Below are 13799 nucleotides of genomic sequence, written 5' to 3'. Positions count from 1 at the left end.
AATTATGGGGGATTTATTTTCTTTATTCTTTCTGTATTTTCAAATTCTTAATAATTCTTAATAATATGTTCATAGTTCTTTTATAACCATAAAAAATAAATTTAAATTTCTACTCCGCATGTGAAATTGTGATTTTCCTGAAGTCATCCACAGGACCACAAAATGTTACGTTCTGCAGCAAGCTAAACATACAAAGTGGTTTGACCAATTGAACAAATTACTGGTCAGCTACAGGTTGGTCACTGGTTGTTTGATGTCTCTGAATAGGTATTTTGGTCACAAAATAGGTTTGCTGGTCACATGGGGCTAGCAGGGATGAAGAACAGTTCATTAGGAAGGCCAGCAGGGCAGACTCTTTGGCTTAGCCAGCTTTTCCTTGAGTCTTCAGACAGCCTAGTCGCCCCGCCCTATGCCCTCCCCCAAATCACTCACCACAAGACCTCACACACACAGCGGCTCAATCCCCATAGCAGGGTGGATAACCGTGGACAGCTACAGGTATCTCGACCAGTGCAGCAGCACACTGTTGGAGCCATGCCTGAGGGTCCCTCTGCCTGTGCAGGTCTGACCCAGATGAAGGAAGAACTGAGAACTCCATTTCTCATTTCAACCTCTTCCTTCCTGATCTAGGTTAACCCAGATCAGTCAGCAGAACAAAGTAGACATCAGGTATTTATCTACAAGAAAATAAGATTTGATTTTAGTATCTCTGTGGCCTTTTTCCCACTCTGACATGCTCATCTTTTCTGAGATCAGTTTCCTCCAAAATTCATGGGCTATTTGAACTATATCGAAAGGAGAGATTCTTTTTTGTTTCCCCATTCATAAGTAATCATTTCAATTGTGTATACCATCAGATTATGGCATAGATACCACATACACACAGAGGCTGTGAGAGCCATACCACAACCCCAGTTCCATTCACACAGCTTAATCCCCGGGTAGACCCTTCAATCAACCAGTCTTTTCCATGTTGTTCTTGCTTTTCTTTAAGTGGATGATATATTTTATAACTACTATCTTTCTGTTTATAAAGTTAGCACAAGCCAATTATAGGTCAATGGGGAAATACAAAAGTATAAATAAAAAAATAAAAATCACTCTTAACCACACCATTCATCAATAACCACTGCCAACATTCTGTTGTATTTCCTTTCAGTCTTTTAATAGTCTATTTATTTTATACAGTTAATATCATAATGTATATACAGTTTTACATCAATCTATACTTAATGTCATAATCATGAACCATTTCCCATATCATTACAATTTTTATAGATCTCCTTTTATTCTTTTACCTTCTAAGTTTTCCAACTTAGAATTAACCAATCCACAATTATTCACTGAGCTTTCACTATGTACAAGACAGGTACAGTAGAGCATTCAAAGGCATGGGACTATGTTTCTGTCCACGAGAGGATGAAGAACATAGACATGCAGAGCTTTCAGACAATGCTAGGGAGGGGTGAAAGAGACAGGATGAGTGATTAGGGGAACCATTATTTTCTGAACTAAAAATTGGTGCAGAAGGTCTGACCAAGGTGACCTCGGGCAAGTCATTTAATTTCTCTGTGCCTCCATTTCCTCACCTGCAAATTGGGGATGATAATAGTACCTGTCTCCAAATTGTTCTGGAAAATAACACTATGCAAGTATTTGTTGTTTTTATTATTTTGGAATACAGAACTATTTCAGAAGCTGTTGGTTGGTTGTCAAAACATTCATAATTTAGCCACATTCTAATGTAGGGATTTGGGGCAAAATATCTGAACTCTGAACTGTCCTGGGAGATACAGAGTAAAGGCTACTCTTAGAGAGGCAAGAGACATAAAAAGAGACAGCGGCAGAGAAAACGAAACAGAGAGACAGAGACAGAGAGCGTCCTTCTAGCTAATGCTCAGTGAAGAATAAACAGGAAGAAAGATCTTAAATGGCTTTAGAATCTTCCTTTAAAGTCATAACCCTTTGATTTAAAAGTTCAAATACTGAGGTAGAGGAACCACACCTGACACACAGCCTCACCAGACCTGAACTCCATTCCCAGAGGCTGCCCACCGTGAGGCACATGGCTGGGCCGAGAAGGCACCCGATTCACCTCTGTGGAGCTGGAAGGAACAAAGCAGAAAGAGAAGACAAATACAACTTCTAACCTAATTATTTCCCTCTTTATTTCTAACCAGGAAACGAACCCTGAGCTGGGACTTCTGTTCCAGCGCAAACATTCTCCATCAATTTTTCAGCACAATGTAATCTGATATGGGAATATCAGCAGAGGTCCAAATAGAACATACTTTAAACAGCATTTGATTTTTGGCTCACAGTAACAGATCATCTCTCCCAGAAACTATTCACTTCATCCTTCTCATGATTTGACAATGAGTAATCTCATTAAAAAAATTTTTTTTTTTTACTTAGTAGCATTTTTTTAAAGAAAAGGCTAACAAAGATCAACCCCTAACTCTGTGCCTGTTGTTGACACAGGACTGATGGTGGGATGAGCCTCAACTGAAGTCACACAACTGGGTTTAACTCTGGACACCTTAATGAGGAGCCAGGACCCTCTCTAAGGTGAAGGTGGTGGAAGCGAGGAAGCCCAGGAAAATATGCAGATTAAGAAGGGTTTGTGGAAAGACCAGATTCAGTCCAATAATATGATTTACAGGTTATAAAACAATTTTGCATGTATTTTATCACTTGGTCCTCACTATATCTGGTGAGCAGCTCTTTTTATGATTTACACAGAAGGAAGTGAACCCAAAGAGGTTAAGTCACTGGTCCAGTGTAATGACAACCCAGGGCTTTTACGCCAAGTTCCTCCCTGCTGGACTGTAATTTCCTTGAGGACAAGAACTTTGAGGTACTTCTCTTCAGATCCCATCAAGTTCAACATAGGAACTGGCTCAGAACAGATCCTCAATAAATGTTTGCTTAGTGAATGAATGTGTATGACCTTGGACAATCTTTTCACTACTCCACACCTGAGAGTGCTAGGAAGATGGCCTTAACGGTCCTTCCCAACTTGGAGGAATCATTGGCAACACCTCTCTGAATTCTCCTGACACCTGTGTGCACTGCATGTCAGTGGGGCAAAAGTCAGAGCCTCTTTTCTATTCTGTGCCCCTTATTTCACTCAACAGTATCCTATTGCTGCTGTATCAGATTACTGCAAACTTAGTGGCTTCAAATAATACAAATTTATTCTCTTACAGTTCTGGAAGTCAGAAATGAGATTCACTGGATTAAAATTAAGGTATCATCAGGTCTGGTTCCTTCTGGAGACTCTGAAGGGAGAATCCCCTTCTTTGCCTTTTTCACCTTCTAGAGGCCACTTGCATTCCTTGGCTTGTGGGCCCTTCCTTCATCTTCAAATTACATCACTCCAAGCTCTGTTTCCATTATCACATCACCACCTTCTCTTCTGCAGTCAAATCTCCCTCTGCCTCTCTCTTCTAAGGACACATCTGATTACATTTAGGGCCCACCTGGATAAGCAACATGGGGAGTAGGATTTGGATATCTTTATGAGACATTATTTGGCCTACCAAGATTATCATTACACTTACAATTTACCTTTTCATTGTATATTTGCCTGTCTCTCTGGTGGACAGTGAGCAGCTTGAAAGCAAGGATTCTACCTCATTTACCTCTATACTCTCAGTTCCCAGTGTGGTGCCTCACATACAGTAGTTGTTTAATAAATAATTATATGAATAAATAACCCCATATCTACAGATTACCTCTGCCTTAAGGACCATCACAGTACAACATTCCAATGAAATCTAAATCTAACTTCAAAAAAGCCATAAGAGATGAATCAGTCTGTAGCAAAATTCTCTTGGAGCCATAGAAGAGGAGGATATTATACAGCAAATCTTCCTAAAAATGCCCCAGAGACATTTCTCCCTCTCCTCCAGGCCCCTGCACGCAGTCTCTCCACTTGCCTGCCCATCCACTATCCCAGCAGCCAAATCTGTAATTGTTCCCAGGGAAAACGCATGAGCATCAGGATTTAATTTTGACACTACTCGCTCTCAACCAATGGCCAGGCAATCAAGAGGGGAAGAAAAAAACTATCCACTTCCTAAATTCTTGGGTGTGTTCCTGGGTCTGTCTGCCACACAGCAGGGTCTGGGAGACATCCATGGTCTAGTCCCCAGTGGTCCCATTTGGACACATGTAGGACTAGCCCTCTCTCACAAGAAGCAGTTCCAAGGGAACTGCCTCCAGCCAGGGCCTCTAGGCTGACTCCAACGAGGAATCAGGGGAGGGGAGAAACCTGCCTGACAGCCCATCTGGCCCGAAGTCTCAGGGACGTTCCACCTCCTCCAGCCAGCCCGCATCTCCAATGTGAAGACGTTGAAGGCCTTCCTTCTTCCTCCTCCCAAATTAATGGCACCAACAAAAAAATGAATCTGGGTGAATTCTCACTTGGTTCAGTAACTCTCAGCTATAAATTCCTTATACTCTGACGTGATCCATCCCTTTCTGATTCTCCAAGCTGTGCCTGCAGGCACTTTACTATTTGGGCAAGTCACCCCAAGTACATAAAAATGACAAGAGTTCCAATGCGGGAGCTTTATGTGCTTTGTTGCATCTAATCCTCACAGCAACCTGATGAGGTAGGTACTATTGTTATCACACATTTTTCCCAGGGGGAAGGTGAGCCACAGTGAGCTTAAGTGACTTGCTCAGGGTCACTCAGCTAATAAGTGGCAGAGTCAGAATTCAAATCCAGGCATTCTGGCACTGTTAGGCAAACATCTCATCTTCCTGATTACTTGGATGGTGAGTTAGACAAATAAACTGCAGCTGCTCTCCATCTTGCCATGCCTTCTAACTAGGGCTTTCAAGCATCCTGCCTCAGGCAGAGGGCTCCGGGTCCACAAGGAATTCCCTAACATTGGACCCTTCCTCTGGAGTTTTCACACCCTCTGGCCTGCCGTGCCTGTTGCCTCTGAAGGCAGCTCCCAGGCCCAGGGCTCCCTGTGAAGTTCTCCAGTTTCCAGGAGCTTGGGCCTCTGAGATGGTTTATTGCTTCCTCCTCAGTGGGTGCTCAGCCTCTGAACTGATCAGACTTGACTATCTGCCCACTTCTCCTCTGCAGGACAAGTGTGTACATTAGGCCAAGTTAATAGTACCCAGGAGGCTAAGTTAAATCCTAACTTCCAGCCTCAAGCCTCACCAAAGACCTTCTTAGACTTTTCAGTCTGAAGAGTTGGCATACCCTGCATAAGGTGTTTCTTCATTTGTTACAATCAGTCCTGGATGGTGCATTGCCCCAAAGATTAGAATTCTGATCCCAAACATGACCTTGGCTTGGTTACAAAAAGATCACAACTCAAGTTCAGTGTTCCAGATGGTAATCACGCTGTGTTGACATCCACATTCCCAAGTGTTAAACGAGTCCCTACACTGTCCATTTTAATGGTCCAGCATGTTATTATAAGAAGACCTGCTTAGGGGGTTGGGTACAACTCAGTGGCAGAGCGCATGCTTAGCATGCTTGAGGTCCTGGGTTCAATCCTCAGCACCTCTACTGGAAAAAAAAATTAATAAAAAAAAGGAAGTTTGTTTAGAAATTCCTCTTCCTCTATTATTTGGAAGTTGGGCCATTTCAAATTTTTTGCTTTTCTACACAGTATAAAAAAGACATTGTTTGTTTAATTTTGGGTTTATTTACTTCCTTGTAGATAAGTTTCCTAAAATGGAATAATAAATAGTCTGGAAGATAGGAACATTTTTATAGCTTTTGATACATATCATTTAATTATTTGTTTAAGGAATTACACAAACTTATATGGTCACCAGCAGCATGTCAGTACCTATTTCCCCACAACTCTGTTAATAAGAGGTTTATTATTTTTATTTGCTTTTACTAGTTTAATAGTTCTAGAATGTTACCTTTAAGTTGTTTAGACACATAGTTTTTTAATTGCTTTCAAGGCTGTATATTTTTCTATGTGATATGTGTTCTTTCCTTTCATTTGGGAATAAATTCTTCATCTTCTTTGGCAACTCAGAGTGGAATCTAGACATGAACTGTTTATTTGTATCAGTTCTTTCCTATTTTGCAATAAGATTCTAATAATTGTATTTCTCACATAGCTTTTCTTTCTATAGCCATGTTTTACATGTGTCTACCTCAAATTTTAGAATAATCTTCACGTAATCATATTTCTCTATCTTGTCCTTGACAATATTTTTCATTTCTTCCATAGTCATTTATCACCTCTTCAAACATGAGACAGCCATATTATTTCTTCCCATTCTTAAATATAGTATGTTTTACTCTAATCTATCTTAAATTTATTATTATTTAAAATGATATGATGTGTTAGTCTAAAGTAATTAACTTCCTTTCTATTATCCCATTGTTCAATGAGTAAGCAATGAGATCTTTCTGCATCATTGTATTGTGCCTTCTTTGCTGTAAATTAGGTTTATAAAGCAGACATCTGTGCTACAGGAATTTGTTTTGTTTTCTTTACTCAACAAATATTTATTGAATGCCTACTATGTGCCAGACACTGTTCTAGGTGCTAAGGAAACAGCTGTGAACAAAACAACCATCCCTGCCCTCCTGGAGCCAACGTTCTGGTAGAGGAATGGAGTGAAAAGAGACAAATTTTTAAAACAGTTGATAGGTGGGTAAGTAAATAACAAGTAAGGTAGGAAAGAGTAATAGGGAGCCTGGCATGAGGGGTGAAAAGTTGATTTGTCAATGAGGAACTTAAAGACCTCACTGAGAAGACGACATTTGTGCAAAGACCTGAAGGAACGGAGGGAACAAGCGAGCAAATAGCTGGGGAAAGAAGGCTCCAGTCCAGAGAACAGCAGTCATACGTTCCTGGAGGAGAAAGGTGCCTGAAGTGCTTTGGCTGTGGTGCTAAGACAGACGTAGGAGAGCAGCGGAAATGGCAGGTCTGTTAGGGGGGCCCCTGACAGTGGTACACACAAGAGGACACAGTGACTTCCATCAGCCAATGGAGGTGAGGCTGTAAGAAGTGGTCAAATCTGGATCAATTTTTGACCTCTCAGATGGGTGGCAGGCACGGGGTGGGGTGTGAAAAAAAGAAGGTCAAGGATGACTCCACATATTTTGGCCAGATCATTGGAAGGGTGGTTTTGCCATTTCCTGAAATGAAGCCGATTCGGTTTGGAATTTGCAGAAACAGTTTGAATTTCGGAATTGCTCCTGTTTTAAGCTTAAGATGCTATACCAAGCAGAGATGTTCCATTGATTTTTTTTTCCTGTTTGGGGACCTATAGTTTTCATAAATATGCTTTTTGTAATACATTATAAATGCTGTGAGACAGTCCTTATTTTTTCCCCATTATTCTCTAAAATTGATGTCAATTTTTCAGCTTCTATAAGTATTTTGTAAGGCCTTTAACTGTGATTGCATTAAACCTATTAACCCTGTCATATTTACTAGATTTTGTTTTTTTCAATAATGATCTCTCCATTTGTTCACATCTTCCTTTTCTCTTCCTGTTATGGTTTAGTAATTTTCTTGGATAAATCTTGTGGCTTGAAGAAAACCCTCAAATTTATTTTTGGTTTATGGTTATAAATGGAATCTTTCTCCCTTTATATTTTATGTTTTTATTAATATACAGCTGTATTTCACTGACAGATAGAAATGTAATTGTTCTATGTGGGTTTCTTTTGGCTATGTTTGCTGAATTCATTTATTATTTCTAGTAATTTAGGAGTTGTTTTTCTTGGAACTGTCAGGTATATAACCATGTCAACTATAAAAAGCAGCATTTTTTTTATCTTAAATTTTTATGTGCGACCCAAATAGCTATGACCAGCATTTTCAATATCATGTTGAAAAAGAACGGCACTGGGTGAACCTTCTGATCCTGCTTTGAAGGCGAGGGACTCTTACATCTCCAGTAAATGTGACATTGGCTTTTCAGAATAAGTATGTGGTTCTTCTCATTGAAGAATAAAACACTCCACACCTTATTTCAAAGCTTTAAAGAGGAATAAATATTAAACTTGATTGTCTTTTCAACAGTGATTAAAAAATATGATTATGTGCTTAAAAATTGCTTTTCCTTTTAATACACGATTTACTTTTCTCATTTTCTCTTTTTTTTTATTTATTTAAAAAATTTTTGTTTTGGTTTTGGGGGGGCAATTAGGCTTATTTATTTATTTTTTAATGGAGGTACTAGGGATTGAACCCAGAACCCCATGCATACTAAGCACACATTCTACCTCTGAACTATACCCTCTCTCTTCATTTTCTCTCTTTTTAAAACGAAAATTAACTAGTTAATGAAGTACCATAGAATCCAAATGCAATTGTTTTTTATTTTTCTCTTTAATTTTTACCAGCTTTTTTCATGCCTTTATTATTACATTATTTAGGACCAAAAACTTGAGAATTGTTAGGCACTCATTGCTCAGTGTAGGTTATAGCCCTTAGTATTTGTGACTGTAAAATCTATTTATTTGACATCGAGTTTTTCACACATTCATAAGAGAACTTAAAATACTCACATGATTTTAGTCTTTTTTTTTAAATAAGTCTTTTGGCTTTATTTTTCCTGTAGGAAATGAATAGTTGTATTTATTTATAATCCAGACTTCAAACTTATTTTCTCCTCACAGGTAAGTCTATCTCCTTGACATGGAATATAAATGATATACTTGTATGATCTTTCATTGCAGCTTGTATTTATTTTCATTGCATCATTTGTTACTTTACTGTTTTCTTTCACTTGTCTCTGTGGAGAAACAGAAGCACCAAGTTTTGTGGTAATATTTTGACAGTCTGGAATGCTTTTTGGAATTCTATTTTTTTAGGTAGGATTTGGCAGATATTTGAATAGGGGCTTTTTTGTTTTTCCCCGACAGTGTCTCATTGACGTTTGGTAACAAATCTGGGAAGTAGATATTATTATCCTCATTTTGCAGACCTGGAGGCTCAGGAAGGTTAAATGACTTAATGTTTTACATCTATGTAGTGGTAGAACCATAATTTAAATTGTATTAAATATTCAATTATCAGTTAGTTGTACTGTGACTCATTCTCCTTGCCTTTCAGCAAGGTCCTAGTGGATTACTTTGTCCTAAGGGTTTTTCTGTTTCATCGACTTCTTTGTCCCTGGCTGTGGTCTTTGTCTCTTTGAGGCTCTGCTGATACACAGTATCCAGCCTCTCCTTTGGTCTTCAAGAGAAGGTGGACTCGGTCCATCTCATCTGCTTATTGGCAAAGGGGAGGCTCAGATCCAAGAGTGGCCCTCTCAGAAGCCAAGAAGTAATCTCTATGACAGTGTTTCTGTAGATGTGGCCTGAGGACCTTGCCTCAGATGCATCTGAAAAGTTAACTGCTCACCAGCAAAACAAATTCCTAGGCCCCATCGCAAACTTACTGAGTCAGAAACTCTGGGGATGGGTCCCAGGAATCCTAACTTAATCTTAACACCACCCTTCCCCTAAGTGATTCTTATACACACTCAAATTTGAGAACCACTGCCCAAGCTCAGCACTGTATGCCTTCTGTGTTGAAACATGTAGGATGTCCCCCAGTGATTCATGTCCTAGTTAATCTTCTCCCTTGAGTGTGGGCAGAATATGTGACCTGTATCTAAACCAACAGAATAAGGCAAAAGTGTTGGGATAGATACCCTGTGATTACATTACACTATACGAGACTGTCCAGAGGACTGGACAGATTCTCCTGCTTGAAGAGGTAAGCTGCCTTGTTATAGGAGGAAACACCCTCTGGATGCTAAGAACAGACCCCAGATGACAGCCAGCAAGAAAACAGGGACCTCAGTCCTACAATCACAGGAACTGAATTCTGCCAACAGCCATGTGAGCTGAAAGAGGACTACAGGCTCCATGAAAGAATGCAGCCCCCAGCTCAAACCTTGTGAGACCCTGAGCAGAAGACCCAGCAAAGCCACACCTAGACTCCTGACCCACAGAAACTATGAGGTAATAAACACAGGTTGTTTTATGCTGCTAATTTGTGGTATTTTGCTACAAAACAAAAGAAAAATAATACTCCTCCCTTCTAAAAATTTCAACATCCAACTTTCTTATTATCACATTATTTACAGACTTAGTGGGGAAGGCTAAAAATAATCATCTATTTATTTATTTTTAGTCTTCAGTGTATCTTTTAATATAGGTAATACACCATTACACACTAATCATAAAATTTAAAAGACTAACACCAAATATTAGCAAGGATGTAGAGAAACTGGAATTCTCATACACTGCTGGTGGTAATGGAGAATGGTCCAAATCGCGTTGGAAAACTGGCATTTCTTAAGAAGTTAATATACACACACTATACAATCCAGCCTTTCTGCTTCTAGGTATTCACCCAAAAGAAATGAAAACATATTTCTACTCAAAGACTTACACAAAAAGGTTCACAACAGCATTATTCACATAGCCGAAATCTGTAAACAACCCAAATGTTCACCAACAGTTGGCTGGATAAACAAAATATGGTAAAACCATATGATAGACTACTATTCAGGAAAGAGCTACTGATACACATAAACAACATGAATGAATCTTGAAAGCACTATGCAGAGTGCAAAAGCTAGATACAAGAGTACGTACTGTATGATTCCATTGAATCATAATAATTCCATAAAATGCAAACTAACCTCTAGTGACAGAAAATAATTCAGTGGTTATGGGAGACCAGGGCATAGGGAGAGACAGACAAAAAAGGAACATGGGGAAATCTTTGGGGATGATTTAAATGTTCTGTATCTTGATCATGGTGGTTTCACTAGTGTATACAATTTTCAAAACTCAATGCATTGTGCATTTTAAATGGATGTAGTTTAACTGTATATAAATTATTCCTCAATAAAGTTGATAAGGAAAAAATAGATCCACGTGGTACAAAATTCAAAAGGTACAAAAGGTGCAAAATAAGACTGCCTACCCCAGAGGCAACCACTGTTACCAGTTTCCTATGTGTCTTTCTAGAGATATTTTTACTTAATATAAACTGAAAATTCTTATGTATCAGTATATTTTTTAAAATCTCTTTTTTAATAGCTGCATAATTGTCCCTTTATGGCCTATGTACCTTAATTTCTTGAATGAATTTCTAATTGATGGATATTATTTCCAATCTTTTTACAAAAAAGACAACAATGAGCTTAAACTGCTGGGCTAAATAGTATGTGAATTTTTTAATTTTTAAAGATGTTGCTGGAGAAGTTGATCTACAAACTAGGCTACTGCTTTTCCATTCTTTGGCCATTGAGTAAAGCTTGTGCTCAAAAAAAAAAAAGCTATCACTAAATTATCTTTCTTAGAGGTTATATATATATATTTCCACTAGCAATGAGAGCTTCTCCACGCCTCACTGACACAGTATGTTATCAGACTGTTCAATGTGACAGGTGAAAAAGTACATTTAATTATAACTTTGTTTTGTATTTCTCTTACCATGAGTGAGATTAATCATCTTTACACATTTTTTAAAAGTTAGTTATAGTTGCTTTTATACTTACTTTTTTGTGAACATTTTTTCATACCTGCCTACTTTTCTAATAGTGTTGTTGGTCTTTTTCATATTGTCTTCTAATAATTCTTTATACATGGTCTTGACTCAAAGACCCTAAGAAACAGAGGTTAGGACAAAGTTCACATACTCATGCTTTCCTGGGGGACTGCAATCCCAGGACAGCAAGAGTGAAGGGGGACATGGAAGTGAGGTCAAAAGGGAGAGGAAGCAAATTCAAGGTGGTGCATTACAGAACAGGCCACAGCTTCATGAGAAAACACAGACAACTGCTCAGTTACAGGAATGTTGGGGTAGAGTGATGGTGGGAATGGGGAGGAGGACTTTATCTGTCAGTTCCCCACCCACCCATCTGCAGTCTCTCATAGATCAACATTTGCCCCACAACATTTGCCCGATCTGGGTTGCATCACCCAGAATAGCTGGTGGGGAAGCCAGGGCCCATATCCAGTGGCATAATGTTTAATCTGAGTCCAGAAGAGGGTAGGGTTATATCTTCCAGATCTGGGCACCTGTGCAATTGTGGTTCTAGCCCAGGGTTCATCCTGGTGGAAGACAAGTTAGGCAGTGTGCTGAGAACAAGGCAACAAGGGCAGTGACCAGATACTCCACTGAGCAAACAACTGAGGTTCTGGAGGGGCAGGTAGATCTGAGCAATTCTGGAGAAAACTGGTGGGAAAAAAAAAACTATATATATATATATATATATATATATATATATATATATATATATATACACACAAATGCATGTATATAATTCCCTCCAGAATTGCTCAGGTCCATCTGTAATATCCAAAAGTACCAGTAATATATAACCATATATTTTTATATTAATAACACATAATTATATATTAAATTATGTACTATTATATTAAAAGGATATTATTATATATTATCCTTTTCACTGTTATTAAGCTTCATATATCTACTCTCCTCCCTGGTCAGTTTGTTATTTGACTTTGACTATTTATGGTGACTTTTTTTTTTGCCATGAAGAAATGTTTGCTTTTTATGTGACTGAATTTATCAGTACTTTCTATTATGGCTTCAGCCTTTTCCTACTCTGGGATTATGAAAAGGAAAAAACAAAACCTGCTCATGTTTTCTTGTGGTGTTTCTAGGATTTCATTTTTCTTCTTAATGTATGTACGTATGTATGTATTAACAGAGGTACCAAGAATTGAACCCAGAACCTCGTGCATGCTAAGCATGCACTCTACCACTGAGCTATACCCTCCCCAGTTCATTTTTCAAAGATTAAATATCTGTGATTCATCTTGATTTTACTTTGATGTAAAGGCTTAGAGGATGGATCAAAATTTTCCCAAATGGCTACACAGTTGTCTTGATTTAAAAGGACACTTCTACCATATATTAAATTTCCTTATTTTTGAAACCTCATTATTGAATCTGCTTTCACCTCTGGGGTTTAGTAGGTCTAAAAACTAATTTTTTAGAGGACAATCATGAAATTGTAGCTGGACTTTATCTTGCACTGTTATCCAGGCTAGAGAGGGCAACAGTGGACAAATAACAGGCAGTTAAAACATAATTAATACTATATTTTGTGACACTATGGTCAAAGTTTCATCTGCTTCATTTTACCAAGATGTTGCTTGTTATGGAGACATTGCCCCATCTTGACGTACTTGTAGTTTGAATTATAGCTTCTTCCCCTGGAGAACGTCGTAAAATATAAATATAGTTTCAGATGGCTATTTTTGCTTGGCATGGTCTGTGAGATATCCTCAAAGGTGTTTAACGTGCCAAAAGATTGGGATGAATAAGAAAAAACATGTTTAAAAGAAACTTGGCCTACAGCATCAACCATTTCCTTGTGCATCCCAATCCAATTTTAATGACACCAAGTTATTTATAATCTGTCCCTCCTGGCTAGACTATGAGTTTGTTAGGGGTATAGACTGGATGAAAACCTTCCTGTGTTTAATCTCAGGGCATAGCCTAAAGCCTAAAACACAGCAGTTGCTTAAAACCTGTTTCGGGAATGAAAGACATAAAGAGCAGGATAGTGAATCCACTCAAATCACCTCCTTTAGAAGTGTTTTCTGACACTATCATTGCTCCCTTCAACCTTACCTGGATCTGGTCCTGCTGTGCCCTTTTATTTAATCACTGATTTTCCACTGATTTTCCCACTTATCGATTCTATGTGTCTGTCTTCCCAATGAGAGTATGAACTCTTCTTTTTTTAAACAAATTGAAGTATAGCTAATTTACAATAGTGTGTCAGTTTCAGGTGTACAGCAAAGTGATTCACAT

Source organism: Vicugna pacos, chromosome 9 (genome assembly GCF_048564905.1).
Source record: "Vicugna pacos chromosome 9, VicPac4, whole genome shotgun sequence".
Classification (NCBI taxonomy): Eukaryota; Metazoa; Chordata; class Mammalia; order Artiodactyla; family Camelidae; genus Vicugna; species Vicugna pacos.
Note: the sequence above shows the minus strand (reverse complement) of the source record.